Source organism: Dasypus novemcinctus, chromosome 26, assembly GCF_030445035.2.
Source record: "Dasypus novemcinctus isolate mDasNov1 chromosome 26, mDasNov1.1.hap2, whole genome shotgun sequence".
NCBI classification, from domain to species: Eukaryota; Metazoa; Chordata; class Mammalia; order Cingulata; family Dasypodidae; genus Dasypus; species Dasypus novemcinctus.
Genome location: NC_080698.1, coordinates 28344790 through 28364742, shown reverse-complemented (window position 1 = coordinate 28364742; position 19953 = coordinate 28344790). Strand labels below are relative to the sequence as shown.

General features: G+C 37.6%; 1 pseudogene; it reads left to right on the top strand.

Annotated features, from left to right (window-relative positions):
* Nucleotides 1-2560: 2560 nt before the first annotated feature.
* The window catches only part of LOC131276043 (signal peptidase complex subunit 2 pseudogene), a 68730-nt pseudogene continuing 51337 nt past the window's right edge, over nucleotides 2561-19953 (top strand).

The following is a 19953-nucleotide window of genomic DNA, read 5'->3' as shown; positions in this document are numbered from 1 at the left end:
CTAAAAATAATGAGGAAGATCCAATATGCTAATAGTGGAGATAAAAATTACATAAAAAAATATTCAATCCTAAAGAAGACAAGAAAAGAGTAAAAAGGAACCAAGAGCAAATGAAACAAATAGGTAAGTCTTAAGATGATTGATCTAAATCTACCCCATATTAATAATTACATTAAGTGCAAATGGCCCAAACATTCTAATTAAAATCAGAGATAATCAGATTGGCTAAAATACAAGACTTAACTCTATGCTGTCTGTAAGAACTTCATTTTGAATATAAAGATACAGGTTAAAAGGAAAAGGATGGCAAAAATATATATACCATGCAAATGCTAATTAAAGGTAGTAAGTAGAAAGGAGCATGAGCTGAGATTTGGGGTTGAACCTTAGCTCTAGGGTTGTCACTTAATTTCTCTAAATGTCATTTTCTTCCATCTGTTTAAAATGGGAATAAGATACCTGTCTCATAAGATTGTGGTAAAATTTAAATGAATTAATGTAAAGCGTATTATTCAATTCTTAGTATATAAAATTGCCTAATGAATATTAGTACTTATTGAATTGTTATTACTGTTTCTAGGTTTATTGTAGAGACTCTAGATAGGACACTCTGAAATAGCTTACCAAATAGTCACCGTGTCCAGGATGTTTTCATTTAGGTCTGGGCTATAGGAACCAACATGCAGAAGACATTTGTGTTTTGCTGTTTAAAAGTGAAATTCAGTCTCCAGAATAGGTTGTTTAGGCAACTGGAGTTTCTGAGCCATGGAGCTTTCAGAAAAGATCAATTGGCCTTAAGTTTAAGTGGAGCTGGGACTGTTCCGTCATCCCTAACCTGACTGGAGCCAGGCTTCATGAAGGCCCCAAGGAGGAAGGATGTGCCTCACTTGACAGGGAGATGGCTGAATAAGTGAGTGAAGAAATGCAGGAAAGACACCTGGAAGCTGCAGGGCATACTCACTGTCAGTGGGAAAATGAAAAAAAAGCACCCATTCTCCCATTTCTGTTGTGACATTATATAAAGATAATGTAACACAGATGGTCGGGATAAATAATTCAGCGGGAAACAAGAGACATAAAACCCAAGCACCATGAACAACAGCCAAGAGATCTGTGGAAGCAGCTCTTGTGCATTCTTTTTCTGACAAAGACTGCTTTTGAACTTTATATCCAGATGTGAATCCTTAATAGGAAAGGAGAAGCATAATAATTCCTTGGAGCTGGAACCTATATGATGGGTTCAGCTGAAACTGCTGCCTCAAGCACCTGTTTCCAAGTACTTGGCTTTTTCTTTTCTTTTTTTTTTTTTAAGCAGCAAACTGCCCTCTCTCCTCGTTTCCTCTTCATCACCATCAAGTCCTTAATTATCAGATGTCTAGAGGCCTCTTTAAACAATTGATCATAACATCCTTATTTTTATTATATAACAGATCAATAATATTTGTTGAGTACTTGTCATTGGCACTGTGTTATGTTCATGACCTGCTTTATCATATTTAATCCTCACAAAAGTCCTTGGAATAAGTTTCCATTATATTTCCTATTTTGGCACTTGCATAAACTGAGTTCAGAGAGGTTAAGTCAGGTGCCCAAGACCATAAAGATAGTAGGTGTTAGAGTAAGAATTAAAACCTGGGCAATTAGACTCCAGAGCCTATTCTTTTAATCACTGTTCCACTATTCCATGAGTTATGCAATAGTTCGGAAAATTATTTCAATGCAAGATGATCATCCAGTATTAGCCAACTTTCAGTATACTTATTAACAACATGGGTGTCAGCATCAGAACTTTCTGGTTTCTATCCCACTTTCTCTATATTCTCCCAGGCAAATCTCTTAACCTCTTTATTTATTTGTTTGTTTATTTATTTTTGGGTTTTATAAAGGGTGTTTATTTGATGTAGAAGCTTACAGTTACCAAGCCATAAAGGATAAGTTACTTCCCTCACTAAAGTCTTTTGCCACATATTGGAGCAAGATGGCTGCAGACATCTGCCAGGGTTCAGGCTTACTGGGTTCCTCTCTTCCTGGGGCATATTTCTCTCTGGGCTCAGCATTCCTCTCTTTCAAGGGTTTTCTCCTCTTTCCTCACAACCACGCTCCACTGTGTGCTTACTTCCCAGGGCTTCTTAACCTCTTTAAGCTTCATTTCCCATTAGAATAATGGTGGGTAATAAAATACCCAACTTATAGAGTCCCTATAGGAATTAAATAAAATAATGTATGTAAAGAGCATAGACCTGTGCCTGGAACATACTAAATGGCCACAAAAAGTAGTGTCTAGTGAACAGTTGACAGTTAATTAGGCTTTGTTAAACAGTCTCTCATTAAGAATAGCAGCAGCCAGAGCTAGTGCCTCACTTTTACTTTACATGTGGGTACTCAGCTCTGTAGTTCTTCTCAAGGAGGCTAAATTAAAAGAGAGGATCTGTTCTAAACTCGAATCAATACCTGTGTTATTTTAAAGGAAAATTCTTTGGGTTTGGGGAGGGGGGTTTGAGGTGAAAGGTTATTAATAATTTTGCTCCTTTGAGAATGGCAGATGGAATTTTGTATTAAGATGGAGTCTGAAACAAATGCAACCACCACTGTTCCTGGAACAATCAGCCTAAAAGGGGGTGAAGGACCACTGAGGCAATGGTCCAAGGAATTGCCTAATTACAGCCTTGTGGAGAGGTATATCAGAATTAAGATGTCCATTAGGTTCTGGATAATGGGGTGATATGCAGGATGACACTGACTTTTCCAGTGAACCCTCTTTTGATTGACTGACAACCTGAGCTGTGTTTACCAGTGATATAGAGGGGGAGAATGGAGTCATTCACCACAATACATGTGTAAAAACTAGCTACTATTTATGGTGGCGTCACATCCAGATGGTACATTTTTATCATTAAAATTATAAATGGAACAGAAAAGGTCATAAAATCAATTGAATATCATAACCCACACCATTGGTGAAAAGAAAGTAATACTAACCTTAATATTTTTGAACAGTAACAAACATCTCTGCAGCATGTTAAAGACTGACACACATCTTAGAAACACTTATTTTTATTAATCAACTGATGATCTATCTTATTTGGCAAAATCTGCCAAGCTATAAGTTATATAAAAGATGACACAATCTAATTTATAACAAGTTTTACTATTTCCTTTTATATCTTTTAATAATAAATTATAATGTATGAAAAAAAGCCTTATACTTTACACACACATCCAAGAGTGTTCCTTTAATTAAAGAGGAGAGGACTATTTTATGAGTTAGGCTGTCTAATCAGAGGCCCTTTCCAATGCATCTATGATTAATCCTCTAGACAAAGTCCAAATTTAGTCTGATTTACTCTTTTGTAAAGTCAGTAAAGTAATAGATGTAATTGTTTTTGTATGTATCCCATAGTACTTGCCATTTTCCCTCTAAATTTGATTTTTAAAGACTCCGTTATTTTGTGCTATCTTACCCCTTCCCAATTATGCTTTAAGCAGTGAAAGTTACGTCATATGTGTATCTCTATGTTAATAGCACTAGCAGGGTGTTATCTTCATTTTTTTTGTGCTCAGTGAATACTTACTGAATAAATAAGTGGCCTGGTCTACCCCTACATGCATACACTCGTGTACACATGTGCACACACACACATGCAGCCCTCAAGAGAATGCATTGATAAAAAGCACTATTTCATCATAGTTACATGAACACGCAAACATTTCCATCATGTGCTAAGCAGAGCAATTACATAAATTTCCTTTAAAACTAAAAAAAAAAAAAAAAGCTATCATCTAGTTAGGCACTGTGATAAGCACTTTGTTTTATTTAATTTTATCCTTAAAACAACCCTGTGAGGTCGGTGCTATAGTCATCTCTATTTTACAGATGAGGAAATGGAGGCTTACAGGGGCTCAGTAACCTTGCTAAGTCATTCATGTAGTAAAATGGAAGAGAAATGATACAAATCTAAATCTGTCTCCAAAGTCGATTTTGTTAGTCCCTTTATTCACCTGTCTTTCTTAGAGATGATCTGACTGACTCATTTCTTGTGAACGATGCCCAGAGAGGGGAAACGGCCTACCTGCTGTTTCAGAGCAAATTTTTAGTGATAGAGCCAGGATGAGACATGAGTCTCCTGGTTTTCAGCTTTTTCCCTGAATCTTGAAGATCACTTTTCCTTCCTCCCCGAAATTCACAGATCTTTTCACAGAGTCAAGGACTTCAAATGTCATTTCAGTCTTTCCCCTTAACTTACCAAGAAAAATAAGCCATTTACAATGGCCGTAAGGATACAGTACTGGCTGTGGTGAACACGCAAACGCTATGGGAGAAAGCAATATCGCTGAGAGCATTTTGTAGCCACAGGAAATTCCCAGGGCCAAGGCTGATGCAGTACCAGTTGCAGGCGCCATCGCGAAATTCCCCAAGATCCTCTCAGATGCTTTCGGGCACATTTAAGAGCCCAGGCTTGCTCTGGCATGTTCTGCTCCTCATGTACGAGACCAGATGCCGTTCCTGTGGGAGTTGACATCTGGCATTGTCAGGGTATTTAACTGTTGCTGATTGGTAATGTAAACAGAATAAACTGATCACTTTCCCCCAAGCAATTTAGAGGAGAAAGAGCAGAGGAAAAGCAGAGAGAAAATGTTTATTTGCAGGAGTATTTAAATTTGTTTCTCACTTGATTTGTCAGTCTTCCCATTAAACTAATCACGATGCAGCTAAGTAGCTTGCGTAATTATCTACTTAGCACCTGTCTCCATCTCCAAGACATCAGCTCTCTAAAGACAGGGGCCATGCCTGTCTGTTCACTACTGCAGTCCTAGGACCTGCCATTGATTCTTGTCTCATTCCAGGCAATCGATGATTTTACTTAAAGAGGCCTGATAGTGACCAAAAGAGTAATGCGGTATCAGACACACACGCTGAAGCCGCAAAATATTGTCCTTTTGTAATAAGCTGTAGGTTGCAATTATTGCTAACTTCGGGGGTGCTGCTCAAAAGTTTGTATTTCAATGTGTGTTGCACATACAGAAAGTTCAAAAACCAGTAGTGCAGAATTTGAAGAGTGAATTCATCTCCCTTTAGAGGGGACGAGAGAATGGAACAGATACATTTTTAAAGCTGGAGAAGGATGAAGGAAAACTAATCCGAAAGATCTTTTACAACAAATTAGGAACACCTGAATATTTGCATATCCCTCCAGCACAGAGCTACACTACAGCAGGGGTTCTTAACCAGGGGTCCATGAGCTTGAATTGAAATTCAAAAAAGCATTATTCTTGTGGGGACATGTTGGTTTGGGTGTGATATATTTATTAAATAAGACAGTATAGTGTGGACTTAGTAAGGGGTCCATGGTTTTCACCTGACTGGCAAAGGGGTCTGTGGAACAAAAACAGTTAAGAAACCCTGCTCTGAGAAGCTTTCATAAAAGCATGTACACCAAAGCCTGTACAGTAATCATGTTGGAATAGAAATGTTTCCTGGATGACCTTGATAACTCCAATCTGCTAAGAAGTGGATGGAAATACACTTAATCCCATCTAGCAGCCTGTGTACAAAAATGCTGACTGTTTCAGAAAATTTTTGGCAAGTCCCTGGGAAAATTAAACTTGTTCAAATTTTCATGTAAATGCTGGTCACTAAAGTCAATTGACTCCTCATCCATGCAAGAAATAGACATAGGAGAGCCATGTACCAGAGAATTCCAGAATTAGATACTGATGGTCTATCATTGACAGAGTTAGTTCTGTTTTTCTGTGAAAGGAAATAATGATCAGTGGTTCACATTCTTCCTTTCTTAGTACCATCTTTAAGTGCATGGTTATAGGGAAAATATCAGACCTCTCCTCAGATAAACAATAGCAATAAAAATACATTTTAAAGGAAGATACAACTGTGGTCTCACTTCCTAAAAGGTTTTAAGAGTTTCTTTTTCTGTATGAAGACATAGGTTTTATTCACTTGCTATAAGAAGATTTGATGGTTTTCATGACCTTTTTATTCAGGGCACTATTATCTACTAGAAAACTGAGAAAATGATGTCTTAAAAGCCTGAGCATTTACCCCCCTTCCCAATTTGTCTTCATTTTGGTAGAGAATTTGTAGGAAAACTAAGAATTATGTTTTTGACCTTTTCTTATGGCTGATGGTATTTTTTTTTAAGCCCAATCACATTGGCAAAAGAGTTCTACACTTTGGTTCTACAGTGCCTATGACGTGGATATGACATTTAATGTTTCATGCCTTACACATTAATAGAGAGGGTAGAGTTAGAAAGAGATGTCCTGAGGACAAAGCAAGACAGACTTCTATTTTTCTTCAAATGTTCATGACTTTTAGGCTCTCATCTCAGAGGGGATCATGCTGCCCCAAAAGCTGTAGGCAGACATCCCTTAAAGCTCAGCAGCAGCAAGAAGAGTTAAAATAATATTTTCTTCAGAATTCACATATTTATAGTGAGTGTTTTGGATTATTTCAAGAAAAATTTAATGGTGAACTCTTTCCACTGTTATTCTTGTATGTTGCCATAACAACTAGAATAAGATTATGTTAATAAGTAACAGCAGAATTGCATGACTTGTCCTACCTTTGAGTAAATCACTTAAAACCTCATTCTTCCTCTCAAAACATATTGTAGCTACTTACTTATTTCCTGCTCCATCCTTAGTGGTATGTGTTGTTTAATGGTTTTGTTTTGGTACATTTTTTGTTTGTTTTGCTTTTGTTTTTGTATTAACACTTGCATTGATGACCAGACATATAATAGTTAGCTTGTGGAAAGCATTAGCGACATGTTCAGCAGGCCTTGAGAGGAGAAAATGTGGACATGGATCAAATGGAAATTAGTAAATTTGGTAAAAATCAGGTTTGTGACTGACATAATTTAGCAGCCTGCTCTTAACAGAATTGACTGCTTTGTTCAGGTATATAAATTTCTACTTAGTCAAGTACTTAAATGCTTGGATCTGTGTTGAAGCCGTGTGTCATAGTACATAGAAAAAAGAAGTTGATTGGCTGAAAAAGAAAAATCCCTATATTAGAAAAATTTTCCCCTGAAAGGGCTTCTTTTTATTCAACTGATGGGTTCAATAAACATCCAGTTTATTAAAATGGCCATATCAGTTACAAAATTAATGTCTGAAATTTTAGTCATATTTACTGAAAAAATATTTATTCACAGAGAGTGGCATAGCTTCCCAAAGTCCCTGGCTCATTTTACTTTTAACCTGTTGTCACTATATCTGTGATTATTTCTCCCAAGATTATTATAGAAAGAAATAGACAACTTGCTCATAATTCAAATACCATAGAGAGTACAACTTGAACACTTGAGCCCCCCTTCTGCAAAAGTTATATTTAAAAGGCTTCTTTTCTATCCATAGAGAAGATAATGCCTCTTTTCCCTTTCATTTTTCTATGTTCCTGACAGTTCCTGGGCACATCAAGTTCTCCAAACTCTTACAAGATAACAGGATGAGTTACTTTAGCAACAACAATCACAACCAAACACTCCAACTTCAATTAGTTTCTTTTTGGCATGAGGGGAGACTGTAAGCTATTGGGAGGAATAAAATATTTCACTTCTCCTCTCCAGGTGAAAGAGATTGTTGTTGGGTTTTCAGGACTAAATTATCCTTTCTCTCTCTTATACACACATACACTCTTATCACATGCACACATTCAGACATAATAGTTATTTTTTTTCAAACTCTGTAGAAGAGGAGGCTGAATTACTTCAGAGACAGCAGTGATGGATACCAGCACTAGAAATCGAAGGGGGGCAAGGTGGAGTATGCGAACTATGACAGGGCTTCTCACAGAAGAAAGAGATGATGGTTTTCCAGAGTGTCCAGGAGGTGTAGTAATAGCAAGTAATAAGGCTTTTGACAAGGGGAACACATCTACGGCAGGGACTAATACCAAGTAGCATGTGTTTGTGAATGACTTCAAAAATCTCCATGCTCAAACTAGGCATGCAGATGGTAGAGGTGCTCACCTTTGCAACACTCTGGGGATCTGTACAATGAGCATCTGTACCACCATGCAAACTGAGGCCAGAAGCCTTCTCCAAGTTTTCTGAATTGCATACGCCTCCTGGGATAATGGAAAGAACAGGGTCAAGGGTTCAGAGCCAGGTTTAGTTGATTTTAAATATTTTTATTTGCACCTAAGTGTCAGTGCAAAATCATACCAAATATACAAGGAACTGACAGAAGAGTGTATGTTTGCATTCACATGTGTACTTGCACATGTCTTAATTACAGTTCCTTAGAAGCAGATCCTGAAACAAAGATTCAAATGCAAGTGGTTTATTTGAGAGATGAATCCAGAATAATCCAGTAGACGAGTGAATGAGGAGGCCAAAGAAAAGGAGAGGCAGCCAATAAAATATGCATTATCAAGCCAGTTATCACTGTGGGTAATGGAAATGTAATCTTACTGGTGAACGCTAAGGATCTCCAGCCTTAGAATTATCCTGCTTGTAGAGAGGGGAGCTTAGGCTTTTATTTGCCAGCTTACAACAGTAGTTGTTGAAGAATGCTCCCAGCAGGCATTCTGGACTTCCAACCTGTGTGGCATAAGAAAGCCCTCAAGCTATTGGAAAGTAAGAATGTACTCCAGAGGTGGTTACAGTTACATGGGTAGGTCCTAAAAGGGTCTGCTACAGTCTATTTTTGCAATACTGACTAGTTTTAGCAACAGTGAGCCAGTGGTTCTCCATTTACATCATGCTAGCAACCTGATTTTTCTCAGAGGTGTGTAGTTTCTTCAAGAGGGCAATGAAGTTCTAAAATGTGTTTTAGAAACATACAGTCTTAGAGTTTTAAGAGAATAGAAATTATCTAGGGCCATGAACTCATTTTACTGATGAGGTAATTGAAGTCTGGAGAAGACAAGTGATATGTCCATGTTCCCCTAGTGAGCAGCAGAACCTGTATTAGCAATTCTGTGTAGAGATTCTGATTTCTAGTATTGTTTTGATCAAATTCTGTGGTCTGTAATTAACTCTTGTCTGTGGCTATTGGTCAAAGGTACAATCCAAGCAAAATGTTACACAAAATACCATCTGAGTTGGTATGCTAATAAGGCTGATATTGTCACAGAGTTATTATACTGTAACTTATCCACCTTGCCTCTCTTCTTAGTGTTTCTTACAGTGTTATAGCACAGGATTATTAACCACTACCCCCCTCAAAGCTTTTCAGTTCCCTGAATCTAGGTCTATGCTGGTGGTATCTCCTCTCTTGGAATGGGGCTCCCCATTGTACCCTCACCATGTGTTTCTCTACCAGGTAGACTCATCCTTTCAGGTAAAATAAAATGTCACTTTCTTTGTGACACTCTCCCTCACATCAGCCATGCCGTAAGGTTATCACTTTGGCTTCTTCTCTGACATTTGGCTCTTAGATCTATTGTGGCATTTATGTTAAAGTTTAGATAGTTGTTTACCTGTTTGATTTCCTCCCCCCTTACCTTGATGTCACTGTGATAGTTTGCTGTGAGAACAGTGGCCTTACATCAAGCAAGATAGGTTATGTTATGCTGAGGTAATAAATAACCCCAAATCTAAATGACTTAAAAAACAAACAACGTTTGATTTCCTATGCACACATTATGTCCTTCAAGAATCAGCTGAGGTCTCTCTTCCACATTCTTATCATTCTTATTAAGGAATACAGGCTGACAGAGCAGATGCTGTCTGGAGCACATGTGTTGCTGTTGCAGAGAGAAGGAAAGCATGGCTAAGCATGAACTGACTTTTGAAGCTTGGAAGCTTGGCAATGATGTGTGTCACTGCTCACATCATTGATTATAGCAATCCTTACCATAGGCCAATGTATTTTCACTTTGATTGACACACAACAGGTATTTAATAAATGCTTGCTAAATAAATGAGTAAATGAATCAATGGTTGGTTTTGTATATTTATTTTATTTGTCTGAAATGTAGTAAATATCTGGATTGATTTAAGTTGACACTTATTGAGATTATTATTATTTTTTTCCTTCACAAAGCAAACTCATCATAATCATCCATTAAGCATTGTGCACCAGTCTCTGGATCAAGTGCTTTCAGGACTCATTTAATCATGGTAACAACCCTGTGAGGCACAAATTATTAAATATACTTTATAAGTTGAGGAAATTGAGGTACAAAGAGGTTATCCCTTACCCAAACTCACATAGCAAATAAATAGTTGGAATCAAGTCTAAACCCAGGTCTGTCTGGCTCTAGAGCCCATGGTTTTAACTACTTTTGTTACAATTTCCTCCCAGAACTTAACCATCTGATCTTTTAATAGCCTAGATGAGGCTATTGAAATATGTCCTGGAAAGGCCATTTATTGTTGTCAGTCAGTAGGAAAATATGAAATCAACGAAACTGCCCCTCCTAGCTGGCACTGTCAAAAACTCTTCTAATATTTGGTATTTTGCACTTTTTCTAGTTCTTGACACTGTGGTTACCAAGTGCAAAATCTGAGGTGTATGCAATATGCTTGGGCAAGTTTTTAAAGAGAGTCAGTTTTTTTCTGTTGAAAGTATGGGCGCTTGAGCAGCTTAGCTGCGTATCCTGAGGCTGTTGAAACTGAGCTTGCCTAGTCTGCTGGAGAATCAAAATCAGCGCACAAATGTTCCCAATGTAATGATCACTCTGCCCCCTAGTGGGAGGGATGCCTGTCGCTATCCTTGGTGCTGAAGCACCAGTCAGTCGGGAGTCATGGCTGTTTCTCATTTTCCTGAGACATGATGAGGGACTCCGGTTCGAACGATTCCAGGGCCCAGAGTTGTTCCCCATTTCCTTTCTCTATCTTGATAAACATTAGAGCTGATTTCATGTAATGTTTACTGTTCTGTCACTTTTATTATGTGTATTATTTTTCTCTAGGAAATTAGGAACACATGAACTTTTTTCTCTATGGCCCCACATCCCCATCCTGTTGGTGTCCACACAGGTCTTGTGGCTCTAGGTTGTTGGCAACAGTTCGATAAAAATGTATATTAATTAAACTAAAGGCAGTAGATTAATCAAAGAATGGTAACTAAGAACACAGGCTTTGAAATCAATCTGACCATGTTTGAATCTGAGCTGTATTTACAATCTGGGCAACTTTGAGGAACTTATCTAACCTTTCTGAGCCTCAGCTTTCTTATATGTAGAATGGGTGTATATCAGTAGCTAACCCAGAAGTCATGAGAAACATTAAATGAAACAATATACATAAAATAATCAGCACAGATCCTGACATTTAGTAAATATGTAATAAATATTAGCTGCCACTATCATTTTGTGGCTGCTGCTGTTAGTGTTGCTAGTCTTGTTATAATTTTTTTGTAAAATAAGGAATGAATTTTGATATAGCATCAGCCAAAGGTTTGCATACTCTAGTATTTTGATGAAGAATCCAGATAAATGTTAACTATCCATTTTCCCCAGTCTCTAACTTATTATTAAATAAAGCACTCAGAAGGCAGAATATCTGGATCATATTATCTCAGTTATTTTCCCCCAGAACTGCCATTTTCATTTATAAGCCCATTTATTATAGAAGGTTGGTAAATATGATTCTTGTGTTTGATCAGAAAGTCTATGCCTCCTGCAAATTACTCACTGTAATCCAATGGGCATTTTACAAGGATTTGGTTGCAAGAAAAAAATTTTCTAAAGGGAACTTTTGTACCTTTTTTTGTCAAAAAAGAGTATTGTATAACCCTAGGTGATTTTCTCAGTATCTGGGCTGCTAGGAAAAGTATGGCCAAACTCAGTTTCTAACAATAGTAATGAGTTTAAATGTCTAATATTACCTGCACCCGCACCCCTACTCACTTCAAATGATCTTTATTCTACTTTTATTACTAATTGATCTATTTTGTTTGTTTTTTCCATGCACAGCCTTCTAAAAGTTCATTTATTTATAATTTACAGTTCTTACAAATAATAAATGTAAAGTTTACTACATTTTTTCAGCTACTATAAATATTTTAATGTATGAGGTACATATTCTAGGCATATAAATAAACCATGATTCCAATTAACTTAAATCTATTCCATATAACAAGTGCATTGGAGGAGTTATTATTGGAAAATAAGCAGCTAATCTTTATATTACCATGGGCGAATTAAAGAAGACTAGAAAATTAGGTTAGGACAGTTCACTCAGTGTTCTTTCTCTATCCTGTTGGAAATTGCAGTTACAGCAGAGATGCCCAAAGAGAAGAATGATGGTGGGATTAAGACCCTGGGCTCAGAGTCGAAACACCCATTTCTTTCTCTTATTAGCTGTGATTTGGAGAAGTTGTGTGATTTTTCTGGTCTCATTTCCTTATGTGTGAATTAGAGCAGTTATGAGGATTATTTGAGATATAAATGAAAGTGTCTGGGTACATAGTGTGCTCAAAGAATGTTAGCTGCTACTATACCTAGGAAGACACAATAACAAGAACTACTATTACTATTACTGCTACTATCCTTCCCTAACCACCCTGTTTAAAATTGCAAGACAAGCAAACAAAATTGCACTCCCTATCTCCCTCCCCAGTTTCATTTTTCTCTACAGCGCTTACCACTATCACACATACTTTAAGTTTTACTTATTTGTTTGTTCCTTTATTATCTCCCCTACCACAGGCAGGGATTTTCTTCTTCTATTTCCTCAGCACCTAGACAGTGCCTGGCATACTGTCAGCACTAAAAAATATATTTTATGAATGAACACATGAATCAATGAATAAATGAAGAGCTAATCCTGGGTAACTGTGTGCAATAGTATTTGTGGAAGCTGGGATCCTTTAACCCAGAATTTTTAAATTAAATTAAAAGGATACATAATACTGCTTGAATCCCTCTATGGAATGAAAATGTAGATAAATCATTGTAGTGCTAACCAGAGCATAATTATTTGCGACAATTCCAAATACCAATAGTGAGTTTTAAAGATCAGTTTCAAAATTCTCCTTTACATTTTTGGTGAAAACTTTAGTCAGTATGACTGAGAGAAGTTTGTACAAGTTGTCATGCTCTCCATTTTTAGAGCATTATTAGGCACATTTGAACAGTGTGTCTGCCTCTCTTACAAAACTCCAGTTGAAGACAATATTCACTGTTAGCATATCTTCTTTCAATATCTAGTCCTTGCTGATATTGTTTTTCAAGGTTTTTGCTGTTCTGCCTAGAAATGGCCATTTCTTATATCAGGGTTGTTTTGGTCTCTTCACTTGTAATTTCTCAAAGTTCAAACCCTGTGAATGTGGAATCTTTATTAACCACATCATTCAGTTTGACTCCCAGTACTATTTCCTAGATGGGAGGCTTTAGTCAAATTACTTACATCTATTAGTCTGTTTCTTTTTCTGTAAAATGGGACTACGGAGGTTGGCATTAAGAAGATAAAGATGACATCAAATAAAGGCCACATGAAATAAACCACAAAGTGCTAGGCACATAGTAAATGCTCAGTAAATATCTCTTATTATATATGCTTAATTTGGCACAAGGTCATTTTTAATGTTCCTGGGAATTTTAGCTTGACTCTTAGTGATTTAGTTTGCTAAAGGCTGCCAAGGAAATATACCGGAAATGGATTGGTTTTTACAATGGAGATTTATTAGTCTAAAAACTTACAGTTTTGAAGATGAGAAAAATGCCCAAATCAAGGCCTCATCAGGCAATACTTTTTCTCCATGAAGAACAGCTGTGGGAGATCCTGGACTCCTCTCTCCCATGGCAGAGCATGCAGAGGCATCAGTTGGGGTTCTCCCTCTACCTTCAGGTGCTGTTGCCCACACTTCCTGCTTTATGACGTTCTTTCTCCTCCTGTGTTCCATTGGTTTCAGCTTCTGGCTTCTGGGGCTTTCTCACGTAACCCCTATCTCCATATTCATCCTTTTGTAAAGGACTCCAGTAAGAGATTTAAGACACACCTGGTCATGCCTTACTGAAGTAATCTAATTAAATGGTTCCACCTACAATAAGTTCACAGCCACAGCAATGGATCAGTATCAAGCGCATGATTTTCTGGGGTACATACAGTGTCAAACTACCACTCTTAGCAATACTGTGACAAAAATAACTATGTCTTTATTACCCTTGTGTGTCAATCTTTTCCTTTCTGCTGTAGTTATGTCCCTAAATCCAGCTCATCAAAAAAGAAAATGGGAAAAGTTACTTCATACATATTTGTATCTTAATTTGTAAAATGGGGCTATATGAAATCTGGGATATGAGATGGGGTTTTCAGATTTTTTCTCAGCCTTTTGTTAAAAAATGAATATTATGGAACCCAATGTGGTTTTCTCTGTGTCCTACTGAGTCCAACTTCTTAGAGGGCCTCTGCACATAGCAAAGATGAACTCATCCCAACATGTCCTTCAAGTGCTCTGTGACACCTATGAGATACTTCAGAGAGTTGAGAACTTAAGCTAGAATGATGATATTTACAAGTCCACATCCTATAAAAATGTATTTTCTAAGTGTACTTGATTGAAGTACTCCAGGCTGTGTTAATACAAGAAGTACTGAAGGCATTTCCTATACAGGGTCAAAGGTTGGGTTTCATGCCCTTAATTTGACTTTGCTCTTCTCAGAACTGTATCTGAATACAATGGGTACAAGGGAGGAAAGAAGAGATAATCTGTGAACCTTGAAATGCACAAGATCATGGAGAAATCTATACAATAAAAAAATTGAAAAAGCATCAGCTTTGAGACCCTGAGCAGCAGTTGTGTTTACTGTACCTCCACCTGCCCTACCATGAGTCCCCAAGTTTCACTGACCATAAATCAGCCAGGTAATTACAACTAAAGATTGTATTTAGAAATAAACAATCTGACTCTAAAAGGAAATTATTTATCAAACATCAACAAATTACCTGTAACTAAGCAAGGGCATTCAAAAATTGTATGCTTGATAATAATAGCAACTGGGAAATCTTAAATGTGTCAGAAAGAAAAGGCACATTAATAAATTCAGCTCTTAGTAACCAAAAGTCAGGATGTGAATTAGAGAAAGTACTTTGGGAATTTTCTTTGCATTTTGCTTTGTTGTGGGGAGTGGGGGTACTGGGGTTGGTTGGTTTTATTTTGTTTTGTTTTGCTTCTTTTATCCCTTCTATGAAATCATCTAGATTAGAGCAAGATTGAACTCTAGTGGTGAAGAGACCAAACTACAAGCTATTTAAAATCTCTGCATATGAAATAATAGCCCTGGAATGCTGTACCTAAATAAAGAGGTGCAGGAGATTTCAACTCCAAGCGACAGCAGCAGACTTGATCCTAAATGAGGAGTCTGTCTGAAAGTACCCAGGTTTCCTCCCATATGGCATGACTGTTATGGCTATGTCAAGGCAACACACTGTTCTAGGGCAAATGCCAAGGGACGGTATTTTTAGATTTCTTAAAAGCAACCACTGACTATATATGAATCTACAAGGATAGCGTTCATGAAGTAGTGTGCTGAAAATAAATTTTATTAAAGATTTTTTAAGTCAACCTTGACTATAACCATGTTAATAAGGAACAGAACCAGCCCAAATGTCATTCATTCCACAGACATGAATTAAGTCCCTTCTCTGGGCCAGATACAGTTAGAAAAGACTTAAAGAAGTAATAGGCAAGGTTCTTGCTTTCCTGAGTAGAAGATTATTTCACCCAGATGCAGAAGCAGAGGTAGGTAGAGAGAACTCGCATATAGTCAAATTTAACTAAAAAGACTTCAAAGACAGCTATGAGCAACACCCACCCTATCCCTTGACATTGTATACTATAAAACCTGTATGTGCTAGCCCTGGTCTTTGCACAATATCATATTGTGTCTGAATATCCTGCTCTGATTGGAATCTAAGAATCTAGGGGGATTTCATCCAAGAAGGAAGAAGTCTATGTTTATAATTCTGATGCCATTTAAGAGCAAGGGTAATATTTGTTCATGTTGGTTGGTTGACCATTTTTTGTCTTTTAATTTTTGAGTGGAGGGAAACGGACTTTGGCCCAGTGATTAGGGCGTCCGTCTACCACATGGGAGGTCCGTGGTTCAAGCCCCGGGCCTCCTTGACCCGTGTGGAGCTGGCCCATGCGCAGCGCTGATGCGGGCAAGGAGTGCCATGCCACACAGGGGTGTCCCCCGCGTAGGGGAGCCCCACACACAAGGAGTGCACCCATAAGGAGAGCCGCCCAGCACGAAGGAGGGAGCAGCCTGCCGAGGAATGGTGCCGCCCACACTTCCTGTGCTGCTGACGACAGCAGAAGTGGACAAAGAAACAAGACGCAGCAAAAAGACACAGAAAACAGACAACCGGGGGAGGGGAGGGGAATTAAATAAATAAAAATAAATCTTTTAAAAAAAAAATTTTTTTTGAGTGGATTGGTCAACACCTCAGGCCTTTTGCTGAGGTTGCCATAGGGCAGTGTTTCTCAAAGCATACTTGGCAGATATGGTATTGGATATGTATTGGTAAACCACTTTGAGAAAACAAATGGGAGATGATGTATTTTCTTACGTAAGCAAAGGTCAGGGCTGGGGGTAGGTCTGGCTTCAGAGATGGCTGGGTTTAGAGACTTAGTATTCCTCCCCATTTTCCCCAGTTATTTGCTTTCTCCTCCTCTTTCTCTCTGTCTCTCCTCTCAGCCTCTCCCTGAATGTTGGCCTCTCTCCTACCATTAATTGGCTTCCTCCATGCAGCAAAGAGTGTAGAACAGGCCATTTTAAATGTCCAGCCTTCTAGGTTCATGGTCTGAGAGGCAAGAGAAGTTCCAGCCTTTAAGTCTAGGGTTGTTTTCTTACTGTGTACATCCTTTATAGCAATCTTGAGGCACTATGCTTGACTCATGCCTATCGTAGTCATATGCACACCCCTATGCCAGGAGACCAGTGTCTGTATCAGAAGAAGGTGGGGTAAAATTGGTTATCAGGTAATCATCTCAATTTGGGTCTCCTCTTAAGGGATACTTTGGGAAAGGCACTCTGTACTCACATATTTTAAAGAATTTTTAAAATAATTCAGTTCATTTTTATATGTTAGCATGCATAGTGAATCTCTAAGAAATGGATATGAAATGTAGCATTTATTGAGCATTTTTGCTCACATAACAGTTTTTCTCAGCAAATTTTACAGGGTTGGTATTCTTTCCTGCACAGTTTGAGAAAGACAACTCTAGAGAAACATCTGTGTCATTTGTTCCTCCTAGGTTTCTATTCCTTGTGACCAGGATGTCTGTTTTTTAGAGCTATTGTGATTTCTGTTTTACATTTTCTCATTCAGTTAGCAAATGTTCAATACTGAGTGCCCAGGTAGTGAATTAAACAGGCACCTTCTGGGCCTTCACAGAATAATATTCTAACAGGGAGACTAACAACAACAATACAAAATAAACATATAACGTTAAGCAATGCTAACTGCTTCAAAGAAAAATAAAGCAAAGTAAGGGAAAAGAAAATAAAGGGAGAACTAAATTAGATAGAGGCTGATCATGGAAGCCTCCACAAAAATGGGTGAAATTAGAGCACTACAGCACAGTGGTTTACAATGTGAATTCTGAGCCTGGTTCCATCACTTCTTAGCTGGGTGGCTATTGCAAACCACTTAAACTTTCTGTGCATCAGATTTCACATATATAAAATGGAAATAAAAATGGTACTTAGAAGATTTTTATGAGAATTCAATGAAACAATTCATGCAGAATTCTTAGAGCAGTGTCTGGCACTCTACAAAAAAAGAGAGAGTTTTGCCTTTGAAATGGGACTCGTGTCCCAAATACCAGCCTTCCACCATGACATACCATCAGATAAGAACTAAGAGAGAGCTAAATTTGATCCTCATAATAAGGAATGGAGAGAAGAGGAAAAGTTCGCTAGACTTGGGGTTGGATAAAATTAGGGGGAGGAGGAAGAATTTGATAGTATAGAGCTGGGCTTTCCAATGTGATAGCCACCAGTCACATGGATATTTAAATTGAATTGAATTAAAAATTCAGTTTTTTTGGGAGAGCAGATGTGGCTTAAGTGGTTGAATGCCTGCTTCTCACATGGGAGGGTCCCAGGTTCAATCCCTACTGCCTCCTAAAAAAAAAAAACAAAACCAAACAACAAGCAAACAGATGTAAAAACCAACTCAGGGGAGCTGATATAGCTCAGTGGTTGAGTGCCATATATGAGGTCCTGGTTCAATCCCCAGCCCCAGTACCTCAAAAAAAAAAAAAAAATCAGTTTCTCAATCACATTAGACACATTTCAAGTGATCAGTGGTACCTGTGACTAGTGGCTGTCATAATGGACAACTCAGCTCTAAAGCATCAAAGCTTATCCCACTCCAAAATTCTCTCCAACCCTAAGTCTAGAGATTTGATAGTTCACTCATTTTTTATTAATGAACATTCATTCTTTGCATAGATGTATCACAGTTTATCTATTTTCCTATTGAAGGTCGTCTTGGTTGCTTCCAGTTTCTGGTGGTTATGAATAGAGCTGTTATAAACATTCACATGCTGGGTTTTGTATGGACATAAGTTTTCACATCAGTTCAACAGATACCTAGGAGCATGACTGCTGGAACATGTTGTAAACCTATGTTTAGCTTAAGAGCTCTTGTATGTTGTGAATACTCGTTCTTTACCAATTTGAAAATATTGTCTCTCAGTCTGTAGATTTTTATTTTCTTAACAGTATCTGACAGAGCAGAGGTTTTAGTTTTAATGAAGTCTGACTGACCAAGTTTTTTCTTTCAAGTATTGGGCTTTTGGTGTTGTTTCTAAAAGCTAATCACCAAACCCAAGCTCGTGTAAATTGTCACATTCTTTTGAAAGTTTTCTAATTTTGCCTTTTACATTTAGGTATGCGATCCATTTTGAGATAATTTTTGTGAAACATGTAAGATCTGTGTCTGGACATCCAATTGTTCATTTGTTCCAGCACCAATTATTGAGAAGACTATTCTTTCTCCATTGAATTCCCTTTGCATCTTTGTTAAAGATTAATTGACTATATTAGTGTGGATCTTTTGTAGGCTCTCTATTCTGTTCTGTTGATGTCTATTCTTTGGCCAATAGCATATTGTCTTGATTTCTGTAGCTTTATAGTAAGTCTTGAAGTCAGGTTATAGAAGTCCTCCAACTTTGTTCTTCTATTTCAGTGTGATTTTGGCTGTCCTAGGTCTTTTGCCTTTCCAAATAAACTTTAGAGTCAGTTTATCAATAACCACAAAAATCTTGAAAGCATTTTGAATGGAATTGAGTTGAATCTATAGATCAAGTTGGGAAGAATCTTAACAATATTGAGTCTTCTTTTTTTAAATATTTTGAATTTTTTTAAATGACACTTAGATTGCATAAATGTTACATAAAAAATATAGGGGATTCCCATATGCTTCACTCCATACCCCTCCCACACTTTCCTACATTAACAACATCCTTCATTAGTGTGGTACATTTGTTACAATTGATGAACACATCTTGGAGCATTGCCACTAAGCATGGATTATAGTTTACATTGTAGTTTGTACTGTTTCCTGCACAATTTTGTTACATTATGACAAAATATATAATTGCCTTTATCTGTCATTGCAGGGTCATTCAGGACAATGCCCAAGTCCCGAAACGGCCCCATATTACAGCTGTTTTTCCCTCTCCCTTCCCTCAGAACCTCCAGTGGCCACTGCCTCCACATCAATGATAAAATTCCTTTTTATCATTGCTAGAATCATAATACATCTATAGTAGACTACCAGTAAGTCTACTCGAGTCCATTGTTCGTTCCCCAATTCTGAGGATTCTGGGATGGTGATGCCCATAATATTGAGTCTTCTAATGTAGGAAAAGAAATATCTCTCCATTTTTCCATTTTTGTAGATCTTCTTTGGTTTCTTTCATCAGAATTTTGTTGTTTGTTTTTTTCATACAAAACCTGAGCAAATTTTGTTAGATTTATACCTGTTTCATTGTTTTGGTGCTACTGCAAGTGGTACTTTTGTT